The following is a 15501-nucleotide window of genomic DNA, read 5'->3' on the forward strand; positions in this document are numbered from 1 at the left end:
ATGGAACAAGGAGTGGCAAAAGCCTAAGCTTGGGGATGCCCATGGCACCCCCAATATAATCTAAGGACACCTAAAAGCCAAAGCTTGGGGATGCCCTGGAAGGCATCCCCTCTTTCGTCTACTTCTATCGGTAACTTTACTTGGAGCTATATTTTTATTCACCACATGATATGTGTTTTGCTTGGAGCGTCTTTTATGATTTGAGTCTTTGCTTGTTAGTCTACCACAATCATCCTTTCTATACACACCTTTTGAGAGAGCCATACATAATTTGAAATTTGATAGAATACTCTATGTGCTTCACTTATATCTTTTGAGCTCTATAATTTTACTCTAGTGTTTCACTTATATCTTTTGAGTTATATAATTTTGCTCTAGTGCTGCACTTATATCTTTTAGTGCACGGTGGTGGATTTGTTTTATAGAAACTATTGATCTCTCATGCTTCACTTATATTATTTTGAGAGTCTTAATAGCATGGTAATTTGCTCAATAATAAATATGCTTGGTATTCAAGATTTGTAAAACTTTCTTTTGAGTGCATTGAATACTAAGAAAAAAATTGATGCTTGATAATTGTTTTGAGATATGAGGATGGTGATATTAGAGTCATGCCAGTTGAGTAGTTGTGAATTTGAGAAATGCTTGTCTTAAAGTTTGTGATTCCCGTAGCATGCACGTATGGTGAACCGTTATGTGATGAAGTCGGAGCATGATTTATTTATTGATTGTCTTCCTTATGAGTGGCGGTCGGGGATGAGCGAGGGTCTTTTCCTACCAATCTATCCCCTTATGAGCATGCGCTTAATACTTTGCTTTGATAACTTCTATATTTTTGTAATAAGTATATGAGTTCTTTATGACTAATGTTGAGTCCATGGATTATACACACTTTCCTTCCTTCCACCATTGCTAGCCTCTCTAATACCGCGCACTTTTCGCCGGTATCATACACCCACCAAATACCTTCCTCAAAACATCCACCATACCTACCTATCATGGCATTTCCATAGCCATTCCGAGATATATTGCCATGCAACTTGCCACCATTATGACATGCTCCATCATTGTCATATTGCTAGCATGATCATGTAGTTGACATCGTATTTGTGGCAAAGCCACCTTTCATAATTCTTTCATACACGTCACTCTTGATTCATTGCATATCCCTGTACACCGCCGGAGGCATTCATATAGAGTCATATTTTGATCTAAGTATTGAGTTTTAATTGTTGAGTTGTAAGAAAAATAAAAAGTGTGATGATCATCATTTTTAGAGCATTGTCCCAAGTGAGGAAAGGATGATGGAGACTATGATTCCCCCACAAGTCAGGATGAGACTCCAGACGAAAAAAGAGGCCAAAAAAAAGAGAAGGCCCAAAAAATGAGAGAAAAAGAGAGAAGGGACAATGTTACTATCCTTTTACCACACTTTTGCTTCAAAGTAGCACCATGATCTTCATGATAGAGAGTCTCTCATTCTGTCACTTTCATATACTAGTGGGAATTTTTCATTATAGAACTTGGCTTGTATATTCCAATGATGGGCTTCCTCAAAATGCCCTAGGTCTTCGTGAGCAAGCAAGTTGGATGCACACCTACTTAGTTTCTTTTGTTGAGCTTTCATATACTTATACCTCTAGTGCATTCGTTGCATTGCAATCCCTACTCACTCACATTGATATCTATTGATGGGCATATCCATAGCTTGTTGATACGCCTAGTTGATGTGAGACTATCTTCCCCTCTTTTTGTCTTCTCCACAACCACCATTCTATTCCACATGGCTCACGCTCATGTATTGCATGAAGATCGAAAAAGTTTTGAAAATGTCAAAAGTATGAAACAATTGCTTGGCTTGTCATCAGGGTTGTGCATGATTTAAATACTTTGTGTGGTGAAGATAGAGCATAGCCAGACTATATGATTTTGTAGGGATAGCTTTCTTTGGCCATGTTATTTTGAGAAGACATAATTGCCTTGTTAGTATGCTTGAAGTATTATTATTTTTATGTCAACATAAACTTTTGTCTTGAATCTTTTGAATCTGAATATTCATACCACAATTAAGAAGATTTACATTGAAATTATGCCAAGTAGCACTCCGCATCAAAAATTCTGTTTTTATCATTTACCTACTCGAGGCTGAGCAGGAATTAAGCTTGGGGATGCTTGATACGTCTCCAACGTATCTATAATTTTTGATTGCTCCATGCTATATTATCTACTGTTTTGGACATTATTGGGCTTTATTATCCACTTTTATATTATTTTTGGGACTAACCTATTAACCGGAGGCCCAGCCCAGAATTGTTGTTTTTTTTTGCCTGTTTTAGGGTTTTGAGGAAAAGGAATATCAAACGGAGTCCAAACGGAATGAAACCTCCAGGAACATGATTTTCTCACCGAATACAACTCAGGAGACTTGGACCCTACGTCAAGCCAATTAACAGGAGGCCACGAGGTAGGGGGCGCGCCTGCCCCCCTAGGCGCGCCCTCCACCCTCGTGGGCCCCCTGTTGCTCCACCGATGTACTTCTTCCTCCTATATATACCCACGTACCCCCAAACGATCAGATACGAGCCAAAAACCTAATTCCACCGCCGCAACTTTTTGTATCCACGAGATCCCATCTTGGGGCCTGTTCCGGAGCTCCGCCGGAGGGGGCATCGATCACGGAGGGCTTCTACATCATCATCCAAGCCCCTCCGATGAAGTGTGAGTAGTTTACTTCAGACCTACGGGTCCATAGTTAGTAGCTAGATGGCTTCTTATCTCTTTTTGGATCTCAATACAATGTTCTCCCCCTCTCTCGTGGAGATCTATTCGATGTAATCTTCCTTTTGCGGTGTGTTTGTTGAGACCGATGAATTGTGGGTTTATGATCCAGTCTATCTATGAATAATATTTGAATCTTCTCTGAATTCTTTTACGTATGATTGGTTATCTTTGCAAGTCTCTTCAAATTATCAGTTTGGTTTGGCCTACTAGATTGGTTTTTCTTGCCGTGGGAGAAGTGCTTAGCCTTGGGTTCGATCTTGCGGTGTCCTTTCCCAGTGACAGAAGGGGCAGCAAGGCACGTATTGTATCGTTGCCATCGAGGATAACGAGATGGGGTTTTTTATCATATTGCATGAAACTATCCCTCTACAACATGTCATCTTGCTTAAGGCATTACTCTGTTTTTAACTTAATACTCTAGATGCATGCTGGATAGCGGTCGATGAGTGGAGTAATAGTAGTAGATGCAGGCAGGAGTCGGTCTACTTGTCTCGGACGTGATGCCTATATACATGATCATACCTAGATATTCTCATAATTATGCTCAATCCTGTCAATTGTTTGATAGTAATTTGTTCACCCACCATAGGATACTTATGCTCTTGAGAGAAGCCACTAGTGAAACCTATGGCCCCCGGGTCTCTTTCTCATCATATCAATCTCCATCACTTTATTATTGCTTTGCTTTTACTTTGCCTTTTAATTTTCACTTTGCATCTCTATTCCAAAAATACCAAAAATATTATTTATCATCTCTATCAGATCTCACTTTCGTAAGTGACCGTGAAGGGATTGAAAAACCCTAAGCGCGTTGGTTGCGTTGAGCTATTGTTTTTGTGTAGGTACGAGGGACTCGCGCGTAGCCTCCTACTGGATTGATACCTTGGTTCTCAAAAACCAAGGGAAATACTTATGCTACTTTGCTACATCATCCTCTCCTCTTCGGGGAAATCAAACGCAAATGCTCAAGAGGTAGCAAGAAGAATTTCTGGCGCCGCTCCCGGGGAGTCTGTGCAAAAGTCAACATACCAAGTACCCATCACAATCCCTATCTCCCGCATTACATTATTTGCCATTTGCCTCTCGTTTTACTCTCCCCCACTTCACCCTTGCCATTTTATTCGCCCTCTCCCTCTCTCTATCCTCCCTCTCTTTCTCTATTTGCCACTTTTTGCCCGTTTGCCTTTTTGTTTGCTTGTGTGTTAGTTTGCTTGCTTGTCGCGATGGCTCAAGATAATACTAAATTGTGTGACTTCACAATACCAACAACAATGATTTCCTTAGCACTTCGATTGCTCCTCTTATTGATGCTGAATCTTGTGAAATTAATACTGCTTTGCTGAATCTTGTCATGAAAGATCCATTCTCCGGCCTTCCTAGTGAAGATGCCACTACCCATCTTAATAGCTTCATTGATTTGTGTGACATGCCAAAGAAGAAAGATGTCGATAATGATATTGTTAAATTGAAGCTATTTCCTTTTTCTCTTAGAGATCATGCTAAAGCTCTCTTTTCATCTTTGCCTAAAAATAGTATTGATTCATGGAACAAGTGCAAAGATTCTTTTATCTCTAAGTATTTTCCTCTCTCTAAGATCATCTCTCTTAGAAACGATATTATGAATTTTAAGCAACTTGATCATGAACATGTTGCACAAGCTTGGGAGAGAATGAAATTAATGATACGTAATTGCCCTACTCATGGTTTGAATTTGTGGATGATTATACAAAAAATTTATGCCGGATTGAATTTTGCTTCTAGAAATCTTTTAGATTCGGCCGCGGAGGCACTTTTATGGAAATCAATTTAGGAGAATCTACTAAACTTCTAGATAATATTATGGTTAATTATTCTCAATGGCATACTGAAAGATCTACTAATAAAAAGGTGCATGCGATAGAAGAAATTAATATTTTGAGTGGAAAGATGGATGAACTTATGAAATTATTTGCTAATAAGAGTGTTTCTTCTGATCCTAATGATGTGCCCTTGTCTACTTTGATTGAGAATAATAATGAATCTATGGATGTGAATTTTTTTGGTAGGAACAATTTTGGTAACAACGCGTATAGAGGAAATTTCAACCCTAGGCCTTATCCTAGTAATCCCTCTAATAATTATGGTAATTCCTACAACAATTCTTCTGGAAATTATAATAAGATGCCCTCTGATATTGTATCTAATATTAAAGTATTTATTTCCTCGCAAAAGAATTTTAATGCTATGATTGAAGAAAAATTGCTTAATATTGATGATTTGGCTAGGAACATTGATAGAATTACTCTTGATGTTGATTCTTTGAAACTTAGATCTATTCCACCTAAGCATGATATCAATGACTCTCTCAAAGCCATGAGAATTTCCATTTATGAGTGCAAGGAAAGACCGCTAGGACGCGTGCTATGAAAGATGCCTTTATAAAAGCATGTTATTCTAGTTCCTATTAAATCTTTGTTTTGCAATATGAATCTTGATAATGATGGGACTGAATATGATCCACCTTTACCTAGAAGGCGTTCCAAGAATTCTGAATCTTTTGATCTTGATGCTAAATTTGATAGAAGTGGGATTGAAGAAATTAAAACCCTAGATGTTGCTAAACCCAATATATTGAATTTCAAGGAATTTAACTATGCAAATTGCTCTTTGATTGATTGTATTTCCTTGTTGCAATCTGTGCTAAATTCTCCTCATGCTTATAGTCAAAATAAAGCTTTTACTAAACATATCGTTGATGCCTTGATGCAATCTTATGAAGAAAAACTTTAATTGGAAGTTTCTATCCCTAGAAAACTTTATGATGAGTGGAACCTACTATTAAAATTAAAATTAAAGATCATGAGTTTTATGCTTTGTGTGATTTGGGTGCTAGTGTCTCTACTATTCCCAAAACTTTGTGTGATTTGCTGGATTTCCTTAATTTTGATGATTGATCTCTAAACTTGCATCTTGCGGATTCCACTATTAAGAAACCTATGGGAAGAATTAATGATGTTCTTATTGTTGGAAATAGGAATTATGTCCCCGTAGATTTTATCGTTCTTGATATAGATTGCAATCCTTCTTGCCCTATTATTCTCGGTAAACCTTTCCTTAGAACGGTTGGTGCAATTATTGATATGAAGGAAGGGAATATTAGATTCCAATTTCCATTAAAAAAGGGTATGGAACACTTCCCTAGAAAGAAAATAAAATTACCATATGAATCTATCATGAGAGCCACTTACGGATTGCCTACCAAAGATGGCAATACCTAGATCTATTCTTGCTTGTTATGCCTAGCTAGGGCGTTAAACGATAGCGCTTGTTGGGAGGCAACCCAATTTTATTTTTATTCCTGGCTTTTTGCTCCTGTTTAGTAATAAATAAATTATTTAGCCTCTGTTTTGGTTGTGTTTTTTGTGTTTAATTAGTGTTTGTGCCAAGTGAAACCGTTGGGAAGACTTGGGGAAAGTCTTGTTGAACTTGCTGTAAAAAACAGAAACTTTAGCGCTCAAGAGAACTGCTGTAATTTTATTTGGAGAGTGCTATTTAGTTAATTCTTTTTGAAGATGATTAATAAATAAATTCCTCACGTCCAGCAATTTATTTTATAATTTTTGGGGTCCCAGATCTTGTGGTAGCTACATATTACTAAAGACTGTTCTGTTTTTGACAAATTCTGTTTTTCGTGTGTTGTTTGCTTATTTTGATGAATCTATGGCTAGTAAAATAGTTTATGAACCATAGAGAAGTTGGAATACAGTAGGTATAACACCCATATAAATAAATAATGAGTTCATTACAGTACCTTGAAGTGGTCTTTTGTTTTCTTTCGCTAATGGAGCTCACGAGATTTTCTACTTTAAGTTTTGTGTTGTGAAGTTTTCAAGTTTTGGGTAAAGATTTGATGGATTATGGAACAAGGAGTGGCAAAAGCCTAAGCTTGGGGATGCCCATGGCACCCCCAATATAATCTAAGGACACCTAAAAGCCAAATCTTGGGGATGCCCCGGAAGGCATCCCCTCTTTCGTCTACTTCTATCGGTAACTTTACTTGGAGCTATATTTTTATTCACCACATGATATGTGTTTTGCTTGGAGCGTCTTTTATGATTTGAGTCTTTGCTTGTTAGTCTACCACAATCATCCTTTCTGTACACACCTTTTGAGAGAGCCATACATAATTTGAAATTTGATAGAATACTCTATGTGCTTCACTTATATCTTTTGAGCTCTATATTTTTACTCTAGTGTTTCACTTATATCTTTTGAGTTATATAATTTTGCTCTAGTGCTGCACTTATATCTTTTAGAGCACGGTGGTGGATTTGTTTTATAGAAACTATTGATCTCTCATGCTTCACTTAGATTATTTTGAGAGCCTTAATAGCATGGTAATTTGCTCAATAATAAATATGCTTGGTATTCTAGATTTGTAAAACTTTCTTTTGAGTGCATTGAATACTAAGAAAAAAATTGATGCTTGATAATTGTTTTGAGATATGAGGATGGTGATATTAGAGTCATGCCAGTTGAGTAGTTGTGAATTTGAGAAATGCTTGTCTTAAAGTTTGTGATTCCCGTAGCATGCATGTATGGTGAACCGTTATGTGATGAAGTCGGAGCATGATTTATTTATTGATTGTCTTCCTTATGAGTGGCGGTCGGGGATGAGCGATGATCTTTTCCTACCAATCTATCCCCTTATGAGCATGCGCTTAATACTTTGCTTTGATAACTTCTATATTTTTGTAATAAGTATATGAGTTCTTTATGACTAATGTTGAGTCCATGGATTATACACACTTTCCTTCCTTCCACCATTGCTAGCCTCTCTAATACCGCGCACTTTTCGCCGGTATCATACACCCACCAAATACCTTCCTCAAAACATCCACCATACCTACCTATCATGGCATTTCCATAGCCATTCCGAGATATATTGCCATGCAACTTGCCACCATTATGACATGCTCCATCATTGTCATATTGCTAGCATGATCATGTAGTTGACATCGTATTTGTGGCAAAGCCACCTTTCATAATTCTTTCATACACGTCACTCTTGATTCATTGCATATCCCTGTACACCGCCGGAGGCATTCATATAGAGTCATATTTTGATCTAAGTATTGAGTTTTAATTGTTGAGTTGTAAGAAAAATAAAAAGTGTGATGATCATCATTTTTAGAGCATTGTCCCAAGTGAGGAAAGGATGTTGGAGACTATGATTCCCCCACAAGTCAGGATGAGACTCCAGACGAAAAAAGAGGCCAAAAAAAGAGAAGGCCCAAAAAAATGAGAGAAAAAGAGAGAAGGGACAATGTTACTATCCTTTTACCACACTTGTGCTTCAAAGTAGCACCATGATCTTCATGATAGAGAGTCTCTCATTCTGTCACTTTCATATACTAGTGGGAATTTTTCATTATAGAACTTGGCTTGTATATTCCAATGATGGGCTTCCTCAAAATGCCCTAGGTCTTCGTGAGCAAGCAAGTTGGATGCACACCTACTTAGTTTCTTTTGTTGAGCTTTCATATACTTATACCTCTAGTGCATCCGTTGCATTGCAATCCCTACTCACTCACATTGATATCTATTGATGGGCATATCCATAGCTCGTTGATACGCCTAGTTGATGTGAGACTATATTCCCCTCTTTTTGTCTTCTCCACAACCACCATTCTATTCCACATGGCTCACGCTCATGTATTGCATGAAGATCGAAAAAGTTTTGAAAATGTCAAAAGTATGAAACAATTGCTTGGCTTGTCATCAGGGTTGTGCATGATTTAAATACTTTGTGTGGTGAAGATAGAGCATAGCCAGACTATATGATTTTGTAGGGATAGCTTTCTTTGGCCATGTTATTTTGAGAAGACATAATTGCCTTGTTAGTATGCTTGAAGTATTATTCTTTTTATGTCAACATAAACTTTTGTCTTGAATCTTTTGAATCTGAATATTCATACCACAATTAAGAAGATTTACATTGAAATTATGCCAAGTAGCACTCCGCATCAAAAATTCTGTTTTTATCATTTACCTACTCGAGGCTGAGCAGGAATTAAGCTTGGGGATGCTTGATACGTCTCCAACGTATCTATAATTTTTGATTGCTCCATGCTATATTATCTACTGTTTTGGACATTATTGGGCTTTATTATCCACTTTTATATTATTTTTGGGACTAACCTATTAACCGGAGGCCCAGCCCAGAATTGTTGTTTTTTTGCCTGTTTTAGGGTTTTGAGGAAAAGGAATATCAAACGGAGTCCAAACGGAATGAAACCTCGAGGAACGTGATTTTCTCACCGAATATAACTCAAGAGACTTGGACCCTACGTTAAGCCAATTAACAGGAGGCCACGAGGTAGGGGGCGCGCCTGCCCCCCTAGGCGCGCCCTCCACCCTCGTGGGCCCCCTGTTGCTCCACCGATGTACTTCTTCCTCCTATATATACCCACGTACCCCCAAACGATCAGATACGAGCCAAAAACCTAATTCCACCGCCGCAACTTTTTGTATCCACGAGATCCCATCTTGGGGCCTGTTCCGGAGCTCCGCCGGAGGGGGCATCGATCACGGAGGGCTTCTACATCATCATCCAAGCCCCTCCGATGAAGTGTGAGTAGTTTACTTCAGACCTACGGGTCCATAGTTAGTAGCTAGATGGCTTCTTATCTCTTTTTGGATCTCAATACAATGTTCTCCCCCTCTCTCGTGGAGATCTATTCGATGTAATCTTCCTTTTGCGGTATGTTTGTTGAGAACGATGAATTGTGGGTTTATGATCCAGTCTATCTATGAATAATATTTGAATCTTCTCTGAATTCTTTTACGTATGATTGGTTATCTTTGCAAGTCTCTTCGAATTATCAGTTTGGTTTGGCCTACTAGATTGGTTTTTCTTGCCGTGGGAGAAGTGCTTAGCCTTGGGTTCGATCTTGCGGTGTCCTTTCCCAGTGACAAAAGGGGCAGCAAGGCACGTATTGTATCGTTGCCATCGAGGATAACAAGATGGGGTTTTTTATCATATTGCATGAAACTATCCCTCTACATCATGTCATCTTGCTTAAGGCATTACTCTGTTTTTAACTTAATACTCTAGATGCATGCTGGATAGCGGTCGATGAGTGGAGTAATAGTAGTAGATGCAGGCAGGAGTCGGTCTACTTGTCTCGGACGTGATGCCTATATACATGATCATAACTAGATATTCTCATAATTATGCTCAATCCTGTCAATTGTTTGATAGTAATTTGTTCACCCACCATAGGATACTTATGCTCTTGAGAGAAGCCACTAGTGAAACCTATGGCCCCCGGGTCTCTTTCTCATCATATCAATCTCCATCACTTTATTATTGCTTTGCTTTTACTTTGCCTTTTAATTTTCACTTTGCATCTCTATTCCAAAAATACCAAAAATATTATTTATCAACTCTATCAGATCTCACTTTCGTAAGTGACCGTGAAGGGATTGACAAACCCTAAGCGCGTTGGTTGCGTTGAGCTATTGTTTTTGTGTAGGTACGAGGGACTCGCGCGTAGCCTCCTACTGGATTGATACCTTGGTTCTCAAAAACTGAGGGAAATATTTACGCTAGTTTGCTACATCATCCTCTCCTCTTCGGGGAAATCCAACGCAGTGCTCAAGAGGTAGCAGTCGCCAATGAGGAAGACTTCGACAAGTACGTCGAACCGAAGATGGAACATGACGATGACGATGAAGTGCCACACACCACAAGAAGAAGCATGACCACCCTACCTAACGGACGTTCGTTACACAGAAGAACTCCATTTGCGAAAAAGAAGGGCAATAAGATTGTGAAAAGATAGCAAGCTAAGATCGATTGTATTTAAATCGTAGTCTTCATTTCTTGATTGTAATTTGACATATTGAAATGATATTTATTCTGTTCTAGTCATCATGAATAATTATTTATGTTTATTATGGTATTGAATTTCTAACTCATAAAAAGTATTGAATTTGTTAATATTTTTTGAACTCATGAATATTTTTAAATTTCATGGGCATGTTTTGAATTCACGAATATTTTTTCAAATTTGATGATATTTTTTCATATTCATACATGTCTTACCAATTCACAAATGAATGCAACTAAAAATCCAAAAAAACAAATTTGATGATATTTTCAAATAAAAATTTCATGATATTTTTTCATATTCATAAATATTTTCCAATAACAAATTTGATGATATTTTTAAAAAAATTATTACTATTTTTATAAAAAAATATTACAGTTTCATATTCATATTCATTTTCTAAAAAATTATTATATGCAGCAAAATAATAATAATAATAATAATAATAATAATAATAATAATAATAAAAATTACTAGTGGCGCACCGCCGGGTGGTGCGCCATTGATATACAAAAAAGTTACTTATGGCGCACCGCTGTGTGGTGCGCCATTGCTATCCAAAAAAGTCACTTATGGCGCACCATTAGGTGGTGCGCCATTGCTATACAAAAAAAGTTACTTATGGTGCACCACTAGGTGGTGCGCCATTGCTATCACTCCCCCGACTAAAATCCCCAATCCCCATCACGGTAGCCCCTCCACCATCCTCTCTACCGCCCCAACAACCTATCCACCGTCGTCGCCCCTCTCCAGAGCAGCGTCGTCGAGCACCGTCGTCGCCGAGCCACTCCACCGGCAGCCACCATCCTCGCGCGCTTCCTCCTCGAGCACTGGCGCCGTCGGCCACCGGCGCGGTCCCTCCTCGCGATTTAGGGTTTGCTGGGCCGCCGGCCACCGGCGCGGCCCCTCCTCAACCACCATCGCGGGAGCTCCACCCACGCCCGCCTCCTCTTCCGTCTTCTCTGGCCGCCGCCCAGCTACTCTCCACGGGCGCTGCCCCTCGTCGACCACCGCCAACGGCCAACACAGGAGCCTCACCGCCCCCGGGTCCGCCTCGAGCAGCAGGAGCTCCACCTCTGCCCGCATCCGCCATCCACATCCACCTCGAGCAGCAGGAGCACGCCTTGAGTCTCTGCTCTTCCCCTCCTCCCTGTAACCAGCGGTAAAGAAGCAAACTTACTTGCATATGTTGCTTCTATGTTTCTAATTCTTATGGATAAATCCCAGCATGAAAACCTATGTGTAGATTCGTATGTTGTGTGTGTCCTCAACATATCTTTAGGCTTTGGGTGAGCTGGGAAAAATATAGAATGAGTGTTGTATGGGTTGATTTCAGCATAGGTATATTAGCTTATTTAAATTCCTAATTTAGTGCATATTCCTAATGGTATTGTACTAATTGATAGATGGTAGTTTATAATTACATGGTTCCTGATGCCTGGCCAAAAGGCACCGGACTGATGCACAGGAAACAATTCATATGGAGTTTTTCCTTGCTATTCTAACTATGGACGTGTGAGGCATATATGGCAATGTTATTATATTTATATATAGTCTGCACCAAATAAGTTCGGTCCATTCCAAACCTGGAGATCTGCTAATGGAATTTTATTTTATTCAATTGTATTCCTCTATTGGCACTATCCTTTGCAAATTCCACACTCCAAATAATTATCCTGTCGTTGCTAACTATGGTCAGTGCATAGTCCAGACCGCTATGTGAGCAAGTCTTTTCATTGCTCTTAGAATATTCAGAATTAGTGCTCCCTCTAGCTTTGTAAGGTGTTTTTTCAAGAGTACCTTTTTTAACCATTAATTCACATGTTAGCATGTTCTGCTTAATAAGATAGTACTAGGTGACATAGATGACTATTAAATAATTTTGCTCATGTAGCCCATTGGTCTATTGTGTTGTTGGCACCTTTATGGTCTACATGTAGTTCACTGGTCTATCGTGTCATGGATATTAACTGTTCCTGTTGAAAGTCTGACATAGAATCCAGTTCTATCTGTGTTACACTTGTTAGTTACGAGCACTTTTGGTTGCCTGCTGCTTGCTTATTTGGTTGCGTGGTGCAAGCAAACTACAATTGTGGTCTCAAGAAATTACATTTACTAGCACTTTTACCTCACTTTTAAAACAAATTTTTGGTCTGCTGCTGTTATATTCAAACTCCATTTCAGATTATCATATTTGTGTTCTTGACCTTTTTATATGTACAATTAGTTTGCAATTATTTCTCTTCCTGTTATATAGCTTTATTTGTCCTTTGCTGCTGATACATATATTGCCTATGATGATCAGTTGGCTTTGAAGTGTAGTATGCACTGAAGTGATGTTTGGATGTTCAGTGTGCTGCTGGCCATGGCCACCTCTCTTGTCTTGGCTGATTCTTGTTTGCAAGTTGAGCTGATTTTTGTCCATATGAAAGCAAAGGACCATATGGTCTGTGGCCTTTTCATCCATATGAAAGTAGAGGCACATTGTGGTGCTAATTTGCTGGGTTTTGTCTCCGACCATCGTGTCGTGATGATTTTGCAGGTACCCCGAGAGGCCCTTGAGTTTGCCGGAATGTCGATTAACTTCCGTTCCGTCAAATTCAGGTACTCCATATGTCTTATTTTCAGCAAAGGTCATGCTGAAATTTTCCGTGAATTTTAGCATGACTTTGCTAAAAATAGGACATATGGGGTACTTGCGACTAATGCATGGGCCGGGGTATCTTAGTACTTAATTAAGTAGGATCAACTGCCTCTTGTGTTATACATATAGAAGTGTGATACTCAACTCATAGTTATTACTCTATCTGTCACCATATATGTGTATCCAACCTTGTGAACTTGTTTCATTTTGTAGTCTGTGTTAACTCAAGTATGTGTGATATATATGCATATGTGTGTTCTTGTGATATAATACTCTGTTTGGGATAGTTTAACCTGCAAGTTGCCTTCTCTGTTTCTCTAGCTGTGAGGGGGTAGCATGATCGGAAGCACCAGCGCTATTTTCCTAGGCACTCGAGTAGGCGGTGCTGCCGATGCGATCTGCCATTTAGAGTACCCATATATATCAGTCAACCTAGGGTGCCTCGGCATCGATAAACCATAAATGATGAAAACTTAACTTAGCATTTAGGGTGCCTCAGCGTCGAAAAACCCTAAATGATAAAACCTTGGCATTTAGGGTGCCTCGGTGCCGATAATAACCTAAATGATGAAAGCTTAGGCTTTTAGGGTGCCTCGGTGTTGACAAACCTTAAATGACAAAAGCATAGCTTTTAGGATGCCTCGATGTCGACAAACCCTAAATGATGAGACCATGGCAATTCGTCACAAACCCTAAATGATGAGATCTTGTTCCTTGACAATAACCAACTTTTTGACCAAACTTTTTTCCTATTTAGAGCGAAACATGGCCCACAACGATGAGGCCGGCGGTTCAGGCGACAAGGCATTATGGGAGCTGTCCCAGGAGATGGAGGAAGAACCTCACCGCTATGAGGACGCCGCGGAAGACACCGTTCCTAACTACACAACCCCTAGTGGCGTCGGGGATGACACCACTGATGGTGCCGCCGAGGATGCCACCACTGATGATGCCAGCGTACGCACAGATGGCAGCCAACCGAAGAGGCAACGGAAGGACCGGCGCCCGAACATGCTCGGCACCGTCAAGGAGGAATTTACTAAAGTGTCCTCGGAGGGGCACCCAACAGCGCCCCTAGAAATAGTCAAGGGGTACGGGGGACAGCTTGGGTGCATTCTCCGGAGCATCGTCTCGATCAACACCGAGAACCTAAGGCATCGTGACCGAGGGAATTTGCGGAACCTCCTCTTCACGAAGCTGCACGAACGATAAAAGTTCCCCGGTGACTTCGCAAACACATGCCTCTCAGGGAATAAAGTGAACAGTGCCGCCCTCACGAAGATGAGCACGACCCTGGCTACTTGGAGAGCTGCGGTGAAGAGAATGATTGAAAAAGGTGATAGTTATGAGAAGATCAAGGAGAAACATCCTTCGATCAACAAAGATGACTACTTGGAGTTCAAGATCAAGTGCGAGAGCGACGCAACTGTGGAATCAAGTCAGTGGGGGAAAGAGATGCGGGACTTGAACTTAGGGGTCCACAAGCTCGGTCCCCGCGGTTATAGAGTGGCGGAACCTATGTGGGACAAGGAGGACACGGAGCGTGCCGAGCAAGGCCTACCACCCCTCTTCGAGAAATACCATGACAAGTAGACCAGGAACTATGTCAGGGCCCGATACAAGGTGGACCCGGTAACCAAGGAGCTTACCACGGATCCGAAGACCAAGGCACTTGAGCGTGTTCCGGTAAGGAATACACCCCCGCGTAATTAGCTCCATATGGTTGCATTCTAATTAATGAAGCCAATTTTCTAAATGGTTCACATTCCTTCCACAGGAAACTAAAAGCAGTAGCACGGGGTCGACTCAGAGATCCCCTTTCGACACCCCTTTAAATAGTTCGTTGAACGTAATGAAAAACAAGGATAAGCTCAGTAAGCCGTCGTTAGATGGTTGTGTGGCCGACAAAGGCTTGTCCACGAAATGGTCGGAGTACTATACCGCTAGGCCAAAGGAGAGAAACACCAGATCGGAAAGCCAGGAGATCGAGGATCAATAACTCAAGGCACAAGTGGCGCAGATTCCGGAGATCGTCGAAGAGCAAGTGCGAGACCAACTGGGAGCGACGAACACCGCCATTATGCCTACCTTGGTTTCTGGGCTGCAGCCGTGGATTGCGGGCAGCCAACAGGGGCCGCCCCCGATTCCCAGCTTCACGGGAAGCAACTCACACAATGCGCCGGCGGCGCCATTGGTGTCTCC

The sequence above is a fragment of the Triticum urartu genome, chromosome 7A (assembly GCF_056163025.1).
Source record: "Triticum urartu cultivar PI428250 chromosome 7A, HENAU_Tu73, whole genome shotgun sequence".
In the NCBI taxonomy this organism is placed as follows: domain Eukaryota; kingdom Viridiplantae; phylum Streptophyta; class Magnoliopsida; order Poales; family Poaceae; genus Triticum; species Triticum urartu.